The sequence below is a fragment of the Numida meleagris genome, chromosome Z (assembly GCF_002078875.1).
Source record: "Numida meleagris isolate 19003 breed g44 Domestic line chromosome Z, NumMel1.0, whole genome shotgun sequence".
In the NCBI taxonomy this organism is placed as follows: Eukaryota; Metazoa; Chordata; class Aves; order Galliformes; family Numididae; genus Numida; species Numida meleagris.
Window position 1 is genome coordinate 46,459,700 of NC_034438.1, and position 14,320 is coordinate 46,474,019.

A 14,320-nucleotide genomic window follows, 5' to 3' on the forward strand; every position below is an offset into this window, starting at 1 on the left:
CATAGAACCACAGAATCATAGAACCACAGAATCATAGAACCACAGAATCATAGAACCACAGAATCATAGAACCACAGAATCATAGAACCACAGAACCATAGAACCACAGAACCATAGAACCACAGAACCATAGAACCATAGAACCATAGAATCACAGAATGGCCTGGGTTGAAAAGGACCTCAAAAATCATCGAGTTTCAACTCCCCTACTGTGGGCAGGTTCACCAACCACTAGATTAGGCTGCCCAGAGCCACATTCAGCCTGGCCTTGAATGCCTCCAGGCATGGGGCACCCACAGCCTCTCTAGGCAACCTGTTCCAGTGCATTACCACCCTCTGAGCAAAAAAATTCCTCCTAATACCTAATCTAAATCTCCCCTGTCTCAGTTTAAAACCATTCCCCCTTCTCCTATCGCTATCCACCCTCGTAAATGATTGTTTCCACTCCTGTTTGTACGCTCCCTTAAAGTATTGGAAGGCCACAATGAGGTCTCCCCGGAGCCTTCTCTTCTCCAAACTAAACAAGCCCAGTTCTCTCAACCTTTCTTCATAGGAGAGGTGCTCCAGCCCTCTGATCTTCTTGGTGGCCCTTCTCTGAACTTGTTCCAAGAGCTCTGCGTCTCTCTTGTACTGGGGACCCCAGGCCTGGACACAGTACTGCAGATGGGGCCTCACAAGAGCGGAGTAGAGTGGGACAATCACCTCCCTCTCCGTTCTGGCCACTCCTCTTTTAATGCAGCCCAGAACATAGCTGGCTTTCCAGGCTGTCAGTGCACACTGCTGGCTCATGTCCAGCTTCTCGTCCACCAGGACTCCCAAGTCCCTCTCCACAGGGCTGCTCTCAAGTAGTTCTTCCCCCAATTTGTATAAATACCTGGGATTGCCCCAGCCCAAGTGCAGCACCTTGCATTTGGCCTTGTTGAACCTCATTAGGTTCTCGTGGGCCCACTTCTCCAGCCTGTCCAGGTCCCTCTGGATGGCTTCCCTTCCTTTCAATGTATCGACTGTACTGCTCAGCTTGGCATCACCTGCAAACTTGCTGAGGGTGCACTTGATGCCGTCGTCTATGTCATTGATAAAGATGTTGAAGAGCGCTGGTCCCAAGACTGAGCCTTGGGGGACACCGCTTGCAACTGGCCTCCACCCTGACATAGAACCACTGATCACAACCCTTTGGCTGCGTCCAGCCAACCAGTTCTTAATCCATCAAGCAGTCAAAATCATAGAATAAAAATACATAACTTTTTTTTTAGTTTATCAAAGGCATATCTGTCTTCAGACTTGTCAAAGGATGGGAGAGTATATGTGACAAAATTCATATGTGGTTATCTTGTTGTGATACACTTCTACAGGCAGCTGCCTTTAGCCAATGCAAGAGATATTCTTATGTTCTTTATAGTGAAATTCTGAAAATAATTTTGAATTTTTAATATTATGTATTATGTATAATAATTGTTATTAACAATTAATTTAAATTATTATATTATGATATATAATAACATGTTATATATTATTATATTACATATATAATATATTTTTAATATTATTATAAATCTTTTATAAAAGTATAATTCTTCATTGATTTAAGGTACACTGTGCTGTAAATGGCATACCTTCATGAGGTATGAATAATCTATTTTTTCTCTTTTCTAAAGAGAATTACTCATATGAATTTCAGCAGGAAGTGAGATCACATTTTATGTTTGATGTCTTCTGCTCTCCTCTCTTAGATTCTGTTAAAAAAGGTTGCAAATATTGTTCATAAGCTTATGTTCCTGCGATTGTGACTTGCTGCATGTAAAAGATGTACATGGATACAGAGCTGAAGTGAGTTGAACTCAATCCCTCAAATATCCCGGATCCTGTCCTTTGGTAACTCCTACAAGCAGAAATTGGGAAGTATTGCATATGATGAGTCACTTAGTAAAATAATCTCTTTTTCATCAGGAAGCCACCAAGAAAAAAGAAAAAAGAAAACAGAGCAAAATACAGAAACAAAATATGGATGAAAGAAATAGCTGAAGAAGTGGGTAATGGCAATACAGAAAAAAAAAAAAAAGATTAAAAATCCACTTACCATATTGACCCATATTTTTACTTAATATGAATGGATAAAATATCACCTATTGGTCTCTGTGGACTTTTATGACTAGCCAGCTAAGTACTGTGGGACAGAGAAATTGGATGGCTCTTCGTTCTACATCCCTTTCCATTTCTCTGAAAGGAACATAAATTCTCACTGGCCATGTTGCCAGCCACTTCCTGCTGGAATCAAGTGTTGCAAATTTCCCCTACTTGGAGATTGCTTGAGCTGTCTTTATGAGATGGGAAGATCCAAAGCTGATTAAAAACTCAACAGCTAAATCTCAAAGAAAAATACCACAGTTTACAAGACCTGCTATGACTGCAGGAATTAATAAATCCACGAGCTTCCATTCCATACCTTAGAAAATCATTTGAGAGACGATGCAAGCTCAACCCAATTGTACTCAATTGTATATACAATTTTGATCCAACAGAATTAAACACCAGTCATGGAGGAGAGCTTCTAGAATAGAGATGACTGCTGTATAAATACTATTATCTGAGTAGAAGTGTTTATAAATGCACCTCATTTACACTTCATAGAGACTGACAGTATCCCACAGTGAAAACATTTCTATTGCCTGAATATGGTAAATGTGTGTGTCAATGAAGGCATCAGTTACACAATACAAGCATTTCATTTCTTCATCAAGGCAATCTAAAATACTACATTATTTTTGAAGAATATGTAGGTTCACCACAAGAAATACACTCTCAAATCAGATCTATTTCACATATCTTGTATCAATGGTGTATTAATTAACAAGGCTTGTACCCATTACTATCTACTCTTCTACACACAGGTGTAAAAACCCAATGACAGGATAAACAGTAGTCAAAGAGACTGAAACCACACCATCAGGATTTACGAATTTTCAAGAAACCACTTTCATAGAAATGGATGTTACTACTCTAGAAAGTGGACAGGAAAATCCTTTGAGAACATAGTTTTAGTTCAGAGAGTAATAGAAATTACAAAAAGCTTCTAGGCTTTTTCCATGTAGTTGAGGAACACTGTTTATAAAAGTAATGTATCATGTAGTTCTGTTCAACCCCAAACATCTAAATGTTTACATGTCATACAGCTTACTCCATCCACTTCCATCTCCCATGAGACTAAGGCAGATGGTTTCTTTCAAGGCATTAACTTTGAAATTATTTGGCCAGTAGCTGTGTTAAGTATTCCAGATCCAGATTAAAAACAGACACACACAAAAAAAATAAAATAAAATAAAAAATCCCTGTATTTTACCTGCATTTTTCTCACACTAATTCACCATTACTATAAATTGTTATCTTGCAGAAAATTAATAAAAACATCATTGAAACATACTAACATGATCTATGAACACCTACAAAAATGTAACTTTTTGTAGGCTCTCATGGTGATGTATTTAGAATTTGGTTTCATGTTGCACTTTGCAGCTCGTTTCTTCAACTGTTTAACTGCTTGATGTTAGCAATATCAATGCCACTTTCAGCCTAGTAGATAGAACTACATGCTTGAGTTACAGGCTTATTTATAAGCAAATCTTTTAGTTAAACGTAATGTGGAAGTTTAATCACTTTTGAAGTGAGCTATTAGATATGGTTACCTACAAAAGCAGAAGACTAGAATTACATAGTATTTCTGGCCATTCCTATGCAGCTGAATTCTTTGACCACTGACAGTGTCAAGCAGCTAGACTGCCTTGGGGAGACTGGATGGATTGCCTGGTGGATGCCTGAGGACTTCTTGGCAATGTGTTTCCAGAAATACTTCAGGGAGAAGCGTTCCTGTGCACTAACACACCCTGCTTCTCTGTTTCGTGTCACACCCATAGGCATTTTGAACCAGCTCAAGAGAGTATAGTGTAGATTAGTGCAGTGCACTCCTGTGTGATAACCAAGGCAATTAGTGAAGAAGTTTGGGCATTGCCAGAATCACAGAATCACAGTCCAGGAGTGGCAAAGCTGTCTCAGATTTATGCTACAGCAAGACTGAATGTATACTGCTAACAGGCACACAGACGCACTGCATCTGCAAACATACACAGCCAGCCATGGGGATAAACAGAGGCACAGAGCACTCACATCAGCAGTCAGCAAGTATGACCTCATCCTGCTCCCCTCCCAGTCTGAGCAGGACAGGCATCCACCTGAGATTGAGGACGTCTGGTGCTCCAGCAGAGACACTCTGGGAGGGGCCTGAACAAGGTGTCCTCTCCTCTGAGTCCTCACTTTGGGTTCCCACCAGTCTTTGGGTACCTGTGCTTCTTCAGGCATGTGCAGATGGGCCTTGGATGAGGCTGATGACTCCTCTTATGAACCTGGGAGCAGTCAGAGCAGGATATTACTGGGTTCTTCCACCTGTCACTGACTCCATTTACTCCTTAGTGAGCATGAGCAAAGGAGCTCTTATCACAAAGCCTAACAGCAACAGCCAGTGACCTAGAGTCCCCTTGAGTCCAAATATGAGCTGAAGTAATGCAAACAAAGCTCTCCTACATATTTGGAAGGGCTGGCAGTGTGAACGTGTGTCAGAGATACCTGACTAGTTCCCTCCCTGATATGTCAGTATATGTCAGATACTAAGCAACTTGACAGGAACAAAAATCCGGCATGTGGCCAGATTAGGGGAGAAGGGAAGAGAAGAGAGTGAAGAAACTGGCAGCTATCTGAATCTAGGATATGAGTCCGAAGATTTGTGCAAGTTGAGGCAGAAGTGTATAAAGTTTTGAATAGTACTCTGATAAAGTAAAAAGAATGTAAAATCAGACAAGAAGCCATTAGTAAGACTTTCCAGAATTCAGAACCATATCTCCAGAAGACAAAACAAGAATTCAGTCACACTTCATCAGAGGCACTTGTCATGCTCTTGATTAATTTTAACCTACATGCTTACAGAAGTTAAAAATACCTAGGTACAGTTAACATATCCTTTGAAATGGCTTTCTAAGACTTCATGACAAGTTATACATTTTAGCAGGAAATACTTTTGCTGTTGATTCCTGAGAAAGGTATTTTGTTTTCTTGCTTGTTTTACAACTCTGAGCTTTTCTACTACTCATATGTGCTCCTATGTACTCATAAAAACATGAGGACTATGACCATCCCATCTACTTAGCAATCACTTCACAGCTGTAATGATAGATGATTTAAAACATGGCTATTATTTTAAACTATTTAACACCACACAAAAGCTGTGTCAGGCATTAGCGAGCACATAAAACGTCCAGTACTATTCCAAATATAGAAGACAGAATATTCAAGGAAAGAAAATGAGTAAGAGCATGAAGCACTTCAACACTTACTATGTGACCATACTGAAACTTGTGTAGACAAGTTTTTAAATTCTTCAAAATATAAAGATGAAGCTGCTAAGGTATAAGTTATTGGACCACTGGGACAACGGCAAGTTTTACTATTAAAATATGTGTCTCCGCATGTCACATTTATAGTTCATTCCGAGTCAATGGATTCACCTACTTCTTCTTGCTATAAGGAAAATTAAATAAGAATAAAATTAAAAAAACTGGTTATCTCTAGACTATCAATCCAACCTTTTTCTGTCATAAAAACAGCAGAGGGACTAATTATAGAAAATTCCCATTAACACAGTTAATTTCACAGATTAGGGAAAGAAGAGACCAGTTTCGCCTTCTAACTCATCTTGCATTTTAAAATACTTTTACTTTGAAGGATATTGTTCTCTTGACAAATTTTCAGCCTCTTATTTATGAAGAAGTGCATAAAAGCATGTCTCATGGCATCCTTCAAATATGTTAAAATTCCATAAACTCTGTGTAGAGCCTTATTCAAGCTATGCCTTGCTGTACACACAGGAAATCAATGTGACTGAAGACACTTAAGCCACTTATGACTACTGGGCTGTACTCAGACTCTTTCTAACCTTTATCACACTGCTTTTGTTGCTGTAGAATGGGAACTTTTTTAATCAACTGAACTGTACTCCCCAAATCTTGTTGCTTACACACATGGTTTCCTTGAGCAATAGCTTTGGGTTTACTTCCATGGGAACTTGATTTATTTGCAGACTTTCTTCACATATTCTCTCTTACATCATAAAAGAATGCAGTAGTCACTGAGTGATTATTTTTAGTTGTTTTTCTCCCCCCTTGAAGTGATCTTTCAGGATGCCATCTGAGAACAGAGATGGTCTTCCTCCTTTAAATAAATCATTTCCAAAAATGTTCTACTAATCATTTTTATCTCATTTGGGACTGCCTCAAGGACTCTCCTTGTATTTAAAAAAAAAAATAATTGTCTCCAATAAGGCTCAGAATATGTCCTGAATTTCCTCCCCCATGCTGTTGTTCTCCTCAAATATTGAGTCCCAAGATACATTTAAATAATAATCATGTGAAAAGAAAAGCCATGCCTCCCTGATTCAGAAGAGTCCAAGTTATATGGACTATTCAACAAGCTTGCACCAGAAGTAAGAAGGCTTTAAAAATAATCAGGTTTAGTCTCCTGCCATTATCTTATCCGAAAAATAGCCATGTTTTTTTTTTTTACCCATTTGGAAGTCTAAAACAAAACTATGTTTTTCTATTAATTTCCTTATTTAATACTTTCAATATTACATATGTAAATTAAAACTAGGATGAAGATAAAATCCATTATGTAAAGTCTGTTTTGAATTGATTGAGAAAACTGAGGCACTTATTATGTCCATATCATTATCTGATTAAGACAAAATGTGTGTTAAAACAATTACAACAAGTTCAATTCATTACTCAAAACCATTTACCTATTTTCAACTGCTAATGACATTTTCTCAAAGGAAATAGCTTAGACATCCATAGAAAAACATATCTCACTTTAAAGAAAAGTTATCAAACAGGCTTTAAGATTTTAAAGCTGTATGTGCTTAGCCTGGATGTACTATATTGTTGTTCCCATTGTATAAAGAAGATAAAATGGTTAGTTTTCTAAGGAAAAATAAGATGTAGGGAGTGTTTGTTTAAAGAAGAAAAATGAAAGAGTGAATGCTAGAGAGAAAGAGAGAAGTTATGACTAAAAACTCAAGGGAAAAATTCCAGCTACTATTTCATTTGTGGGAAGCAAAGGTAAGACAGTTAAGTATTTCATAGTACTTACTTTACAGAAAGAAATTACTGAAAGCAAGTATTTCAGTGTAGCCTGGAAATCACAAGAACTCATGTTTTTCTTGACAGAAACCATGATCATAAATATATGTCTATATAAGCTTTATGGTGTTAGTCCTGTACATAGTTACAATGGTAAACTCATCTGTAAAATCAGCATATTTAAATTGACTTTTAAAAAATACAAACTTTGTTGAAGTAAATGTAGCATGAACAAGGCTTCCAGTTCTGCTGACATCATGATCATACCAAAGCAGAGCAGAGGGTTTTCAGGGCATGTCTGGTGGAAAAGAATGTGAAAGTCTGCAGTATTGCCAAGGGATTTAATAAACAAAATAATTAAAGGAGAAATGGAGAAAGTGAAGATGATATTTACTTGTTACAGTTGAAAATTGACAGAAAGTTTCAAGAAGCTTTCAGTGTAACACATTTCCAGAAAAGGTACATTACTGGAAACTTTCAGCGTAATGCGTTTCTAGAAGAAAAAGAATTAGCTGTACATACAAGCAGTCTTAACTGTTGCTATAAATTCTCCTAGGCAAAATCTAACATCAAATCATCTTACAGTTTCAGCGCAGAATCCTTGCATTTGTTCAACATCTGCCCTTCAAAAAATATCACCTCAACTTTCCTTTTTTGTTTTCGTATTGTTCTGAAATAAAAGTTTTGTTCTTCTAAATCTGAATCATATTTCCTGACTGCAACCTGAGCAATATGTCTTTTTTTTTTTTTCAAGGAAAACTTGCATTAGTCCTGATGGATTTTGAGACTAATAGAAAGAATTTACTTCAGTTACTCACTAACAAGCTTCTATCTTCATCAAATTAGGAATTCTTCAACATGTCTAAAATAATGAATTAGAACAGGCACATCTCCAGCTGTTATGCCTTGCGTATGTTACTCACACACTTCACTACAATCATGGACAATTCACAGAAAAAGCAATGAAGTGATTGCTTTAAATAAAGAGACTGCTTTAGATTATCAACTGCTTTTGACAGAGCTTTTAACTGGTACACTTACTGTGCAGCAACATTTCAATAACAAAAAATTACAAACCAGTGTGCTGTAGTCCAAAACATGAGCTAATACAATGTGATTATTTTTTTTTTTTCGAGGTATGCTTTTCTTCTTTTATTTCCAGGGGAACTAAGTATACACAGATCAACCATGATCTCTTAACTAGACTGCAAACCCACAAACTACTATTTATTTCCTGTGTGTGAAAAAGTTCTTCAATACACTACCTGTGCTTTTGGTCCATGGCCAGGACACAGTCATTGCACCAGTAGAATGGTGCACTTCTTGAAAGGCTCAGTACAGAAATCTCTTTGCCACTGCCATATCATCAAAGTCATCTTTCCTAGTTATAAAAGGTGTTCCTGATAGAAGACAAACAGCTGGGAAGGCAGCAACAAATGAATAGATTAGGGACAGAAAGGAGAGGTAATAAAATTTCAGACAAAACTAAAGATAACCCCTGAGTTTGTCATTAATTCCTGGCCAAAATATGTCCAAAACATTCTGGAGATAAGAAATACTTCTTATGTAGACTTCATAGGTGAAGGATCAGATTCAGGAAGCTCTCTGGCACTTCAGAGTATTTTGAGATTAGAAGACCCACCACCACAACAAATAAGGGGTGAGATGGAGTAGTAAATGTATCAAGAAACCATCAAAGGCAAGAGAGATTAAAAACCTGCGTGTCAGTGGATTTGGGTCTTTTACTCACTTTGCTCACTTGGAAGAATGCTGAATATCTATCTATCTGACTGAATAAGCTTGTTCAGGAGTTCCTAGACATCTGAATGTGAGCCAGCAGTGCACCCAGGTGGCCAAGAAGGCCAAGGGCATTCTGGCCTGCCATCAGAAGTGGTGCAGTCAGCGGGACTAGAGAAGTGACTGTTCATCTGTGCATGGTATTGGTGAGACCACACTTTGAGCACTGTGTTCAGTTTTGGGCCCCTCTGTACAAGGATATTAAGCTGTTCAAGCATGTGTAGAGAAGACCAGCAAAGCTAGTGGAGGGACTGGAAAACAAGAGTTATAAGGATTGCCTGAAGGAACTGGGCTGTTTAGAGGAAGCAGTGGAAGATCTCATTGCTCTCTACAACTACCTGACAGGAGGTTGCAGTGAGCAGGGTGTAGGTCTCTTTTCTCAGGTAACAAATGACAGAAACAGCCTCAAACAGTGAAAAGAGAGATATTAGGAAGAATTTCTTCACCTAAAGGGTGGTCACGTATTGGAAGGGGCTGCCAAGGGAAGTGGTGGAGTCCTCATCCCTGGAGATAATCAATAGATATGTGGACATAGTACTAAGGGGCATGGTGATCTTGACAGTCTTTTCCAGCTTAAATGATTCAAGATTCTACACCACTATTACTGATGATAAAGCTATACACTGTTACTGTATATTATTGCAACTAACATCATTCTGGTGAGGTGTGACCATTGGTTTTGAAAATGGAGATGGGATAAAAACCAATCTGTTTAGATTGTACTGAAAGAACCAGAGAAGAACATGGCCAATTCATATGAAATCCACTTATAGAAAAGACTGTGGCAGTTTCTTAATATCAAGTGATAAAAGCAGATAAAGAAAAAAGACAATTTTAAAACATGTATCATAGAATCACAGAACAGCTTGGGTTGGAAGGACCTCCAAGATCAGCTATGTCCAAAGTCTGATGTGGGCAGGATTGCCAATATGTAAATCAGGCACTAGATCAGGTTGCCTAGGGCCCCATCCAACTTCTATCTTTTATTCCTCAAAGTGAGATACCTTCTGAACCTCATCAGCATTTGACTGGTTTTGCAAAACCTAACTGCTTTTGGAGTCAACTTTGAGAATAATGTGAAGGTTGATTTTTTTCTAAAGGCAGAGACAGTGTATACTAACAAAATATATAAATTGAGGATTAATCATCATTCAGGAGAAATCAAGGTTCTTCTTCCAGGTACAAAGAGACTCTATTCTGCATCTCATTTGCATACACACCATATTATAGTGGCATCCAAAAAGGAAACCATCAGGCCTATCTTGTTTACTTGCTGTCTCTAGCAAAAGAACACACAGCAGGTAAGAGAAAGGTACTATACTACGGTTTAGCACAAGTCACAGTTAGATCATGCTAATTAAAGTAATATCTAACAGATCTCAAAACTTAATAAGGCTTTAGCTACATTTTTTTTTTTGCTGCTGCCTCAGCAAAAAAAATATTTATTTTGCTTTCCTGCCATCTTGTGGCTTAACTACAAACACATTCTTTTTATTTAAAGCTAGAACTGCTGTTTTGTGAAGAGATAGTTGTGTTTTTATTTTTTTTTAAATATTATTCAGCCTAAACTATGATCCGGACCCACACCCACTGTTACTTCCCAAACTCATGGCATTGCAATTTGCCACTGCACAAACCTTAAATCCAATGATTTTCTCTTACAATTTGACCCAACAGAAAGGCATCCTGTCTAACAACCCAGATCTCTCCATAGAGATGACGGGCCATTCCGATTTTCACAAACTTCTCTTTGATTCATGTCTAGCTTGACTCAGTGACAGTCTTAATGCATTCATATTTCTTATGTAAGTATATTTGCTTTGAGTATGTGAGAAATGAGATGAATTGCAGTCTCTCTTCCTCATTAGAATAGAGCCAAATGCTAGCAGTGCTACATCAGTAAAACAAGGAAGATGTTTAGCTACATTTTTGCCCATCTGGAACGTTGCATCTGCAAATATGTATGAATGCTAAGAAGCCAGTCTAAGCCTTTTGGGTTTCGCATTTACAAGGAATGGTCAAGACAGATTATTTAATACAGATATTAGGCAAATAAACATGAAATTTTAAAATTGCTTTCATTACGTGTGGGCCAGCACAAAATAAACAAATATTTCCTTTCCATCACTGTCTGACAGAAGAGCAGCACAATGTAAATTTGCCTGAATACACACAAAGAAGAATTTAAATGACTGTCTGAAGATCAGACATGAAGAATATTAGAGGTTTTCTACAGAAGTCATTTGTTGAGTGTTATTTTTTGACAGTATTGCAGGAATTATTAGCTGTCTGGATATTTGGAACAGCTCCACTGATTGATGTACTTGTCTAACACCAAAATCAAGTTTTGTTTTCTTCATGCTTTCAAACATTTCTATGGAAAAAAACCTTTTTGTCCATCCTGTATTAAAGTGAATTGGATTTAGTAGCTTGTGTGACATTTAGTGCTTGCATAAAATTTGTGCATGTTTTCGGCAAGAAACAAACTCTTAGGAGTCAAGGTTTCACTTGCTGACGTTCCAAGTGAGTCAGACATTAGTGTTCCTGTGAGATGAAATGCTATGCTAGTTTGGCTAGAAACATCAGGACTGGCTACGAATAAAATCCATTTGATGATATATTATTTAGAAAGAAACTTTTGGGTCCATATAATTTTGAATGACATGGTAGTCAATTTCAAGAAAAAAAATACTGTGCTTAATTAAATGCACATAAACCATTCCCTGTGAACATCAAGAAGCACTTCTGTACCACGTGGGCTGTCCAGTGAGGTTGTGTAGTCTCCTCCACAAGGTCATAGGTGGTTCAAATACCACCTGGATGTGGGCGTGGGCACCCTGCTCTGGGTGCCCCTGTCTGAGCTGGAGTTGAGCCCACAGGTTCCTGCCAGCCTCAGCCAAGCTGTGATTTTGTGATTCTGTGATTCTATGTGTCTGCAGTAAGAATAATTTTAAAGGGCTATAGAATCTGTGTGTTTTGTGCAAAACACAAGCTGAATCTAAAAAGTCTGAATCCTACCACAACTTGGTGCCTTTATAAAGTCCCAAGCCTTCAAAACTTTGATAGATGTAGAGTGTTTTTTACTTTTCACAGCCAAAAGCAGCACATCAGAAACATCACCAAGGTTCTGAACCATACTTGCAGTTGTAAGGAGCTTTCATTGCCTGAAATTAATGAGATCATTTTATACCAACAAGCATTTCTAGGTTCAAGTCTAATGTTTTAATTAACACTGAACACAATAACCAGCTCAGGAAAACTGAGTAGTCAGACAGATTAACGGAAAACACAGCATTCATGACCAAATTGAGCACTTCTGTAGGAACAGATAAATACATAAATCGTCCAGTCATGGCACTCTTTAATATCCTACACAAACAACTAGTCTGAAAGAAAACAAAAGAAAATAACAAATCATCTGTACAACTCTATATGTTAGACAGAATTGTACAACAAAACAAAGTATTGCTTGTTGAGATGTGGAGTCCTTGGTACAGGAGAGACACGGACCTGTTGGACTGTGTTCAGAGAAGGGCCACAAAAATGATCTAAGGGATGGAATACCTCTCCTATGAGGACAGACTAAGACAGCTGGGGCTGTTCAGCCTGAAGAAGAGAAGGCTCTGAGGTGATCTGATTGTGAACTTTCAGTATCTAATAGTGAGCTACAAGAAAGAAGGGGACAGACTTTTTAGCAGGTCTGTGGCGATAGGACAAGGGGAAATGGTTTCAAACTCAAAGGCAGGAGATTAGGTTGGATATAAGAAAAAAGTCTTTTACAGTGAGGGTGGTAAGGCTGGAACAGAGATGTGGTGGAAACCCTGTCCCTGGAGACATTCTATGCCAGACTGAATCAGGCTCCGAGTAACCTGATCTAGCTATGGATATCTGTGTTCACTGCAGGGGAGCTGGAATACATTACCTTTAAAGGTCCCTTCCAACTGAAAGAATTCTACTATTTTATGATTAAGAAATACTGTTATTCAGTTACATTTTCCTTCTCAAAAAGTTGTATAGCTCCCTTTGCCTACTCATCAGTCAAAGAGGAGACAGGTGCCCAAAACAGAGAGAGGCAGACTTCATTACTTTCAGACTTCTGTGTACAAATTCTCTGACACCTCTAATTATGCAAGTCTTAGTCAATGCTTGCATGAAGCAGAAAGCTCCTAATGAATCAGAAAAAAAAGGGGGGAAAATCCCACCTTTTCAAAAGTGTCTGTTAAGTGCAGCCTATTTATTTTTTAACTGAAAGGGGCAACAGTCAGTTCAGAGATGTTTAAAGTTAAGACATAAACATTGGCCAGAGTAGCTTTAATGAGGCAAATACGTGTCTGCTGCTCTTTTTCTTCCAGCAGATGGAGTTTGGGTTTGATCTAACAAAGTATTTCCTCCTTATTCTGAGCAGGAGCTAGCTCACTGAGTGCCAGATAGGAGTAAGCACATCAAATATGAGCAGCTCCATATACTTTGTCACAGAAGCAGAATTTGGTCAATTTGGCAAACCACACTCATTTTGTTGCCTCTAACACGCCTGCAAGATGTTGGGTCAGACTCAGAAGCTGGCTACAACATGCTTGTTTCTTTGTGTCACTTGTTTCACAAAGGAGCACCTCTGGAGGTAACCAGTGTTATGTACCGTTTGGCTGACATTGAACACCAGGAGCTAGCCTCATAGTCCCTGTACTATTATTATGGGATGAAGCACCAGGTATTCTAGGACAAGCTCAGCTTCAAGGAACTGAACAGAGCATCTGTGGTGAAGGGTCTGGACAGGAAGATGCATAAGGAGTGGCTGAGGTCCCTGGGTCTGTTAAGCCCAGAGCTGAGGAACTGAGGGGAGGCCTCATAGCGGCTGCAGCTCCTCACAGGGAGCGGAGGGGCATTACTGAGCTCTGCTCTCTGGTGACAGTGACAGGGCCTGAGGGAACGGCACAGAGCTATGTTAAGGGAGAGGCAGGTGGGGGTTAGGGAATGGTTTTTAACCAGAGGAAGACGCCTCTCCTCCACCCAATCAGAACGCGTGCCTGCCCCGCGGCAGCCAACGGCAAGACGTTCTGCGGCCTCCAGCTGGTGATGGCGCCCCCGTGGCACATCGCGCGATACCAGGAGGTGGGCACGGTGGGCGGGGACTGAGCCGGCCACGTTCCCTCGCTCTCTTCCCTCCCCGCCCCGAGCCGCGCCCTCTGCCGAGGCGGGCAGCGCCGCCATTGGGCGCGCCAGAAGCCAGCTGCGCTCTCATTGGCTGCCGGCATCGGCCGATTGGGCCGCGGTGCGGGGTCGCTGGGCCTCCTGCCGGAGTTGGGCGCGAGAGTGCTGCGGAGCGGAGCGTAGCGGCGGGTGAGCCG

The 14,320-nt window shown here is 39.5% G+C and overlaps 1 protein-coding gene across 1 annotated transcript in view; it reads left to right on the forward strand.

The window, feature by feature from the left end:
- STARD4 (StAR related lipid transfer domain containing 4) overlaps positions 13,978-14,320 on the forward strand; it is an 8,095-nt gene continuing 7,752 nt past the window's right edge. The window contains exon 1 of the mRNA XM_021381063.1: positions 13,978-14,312. The gene's annotated coding sequence lies outside the window, so the exon portion shown is untranslated. The remainder of the gene's footprint in view (positions 14,313-14,320) is intronic.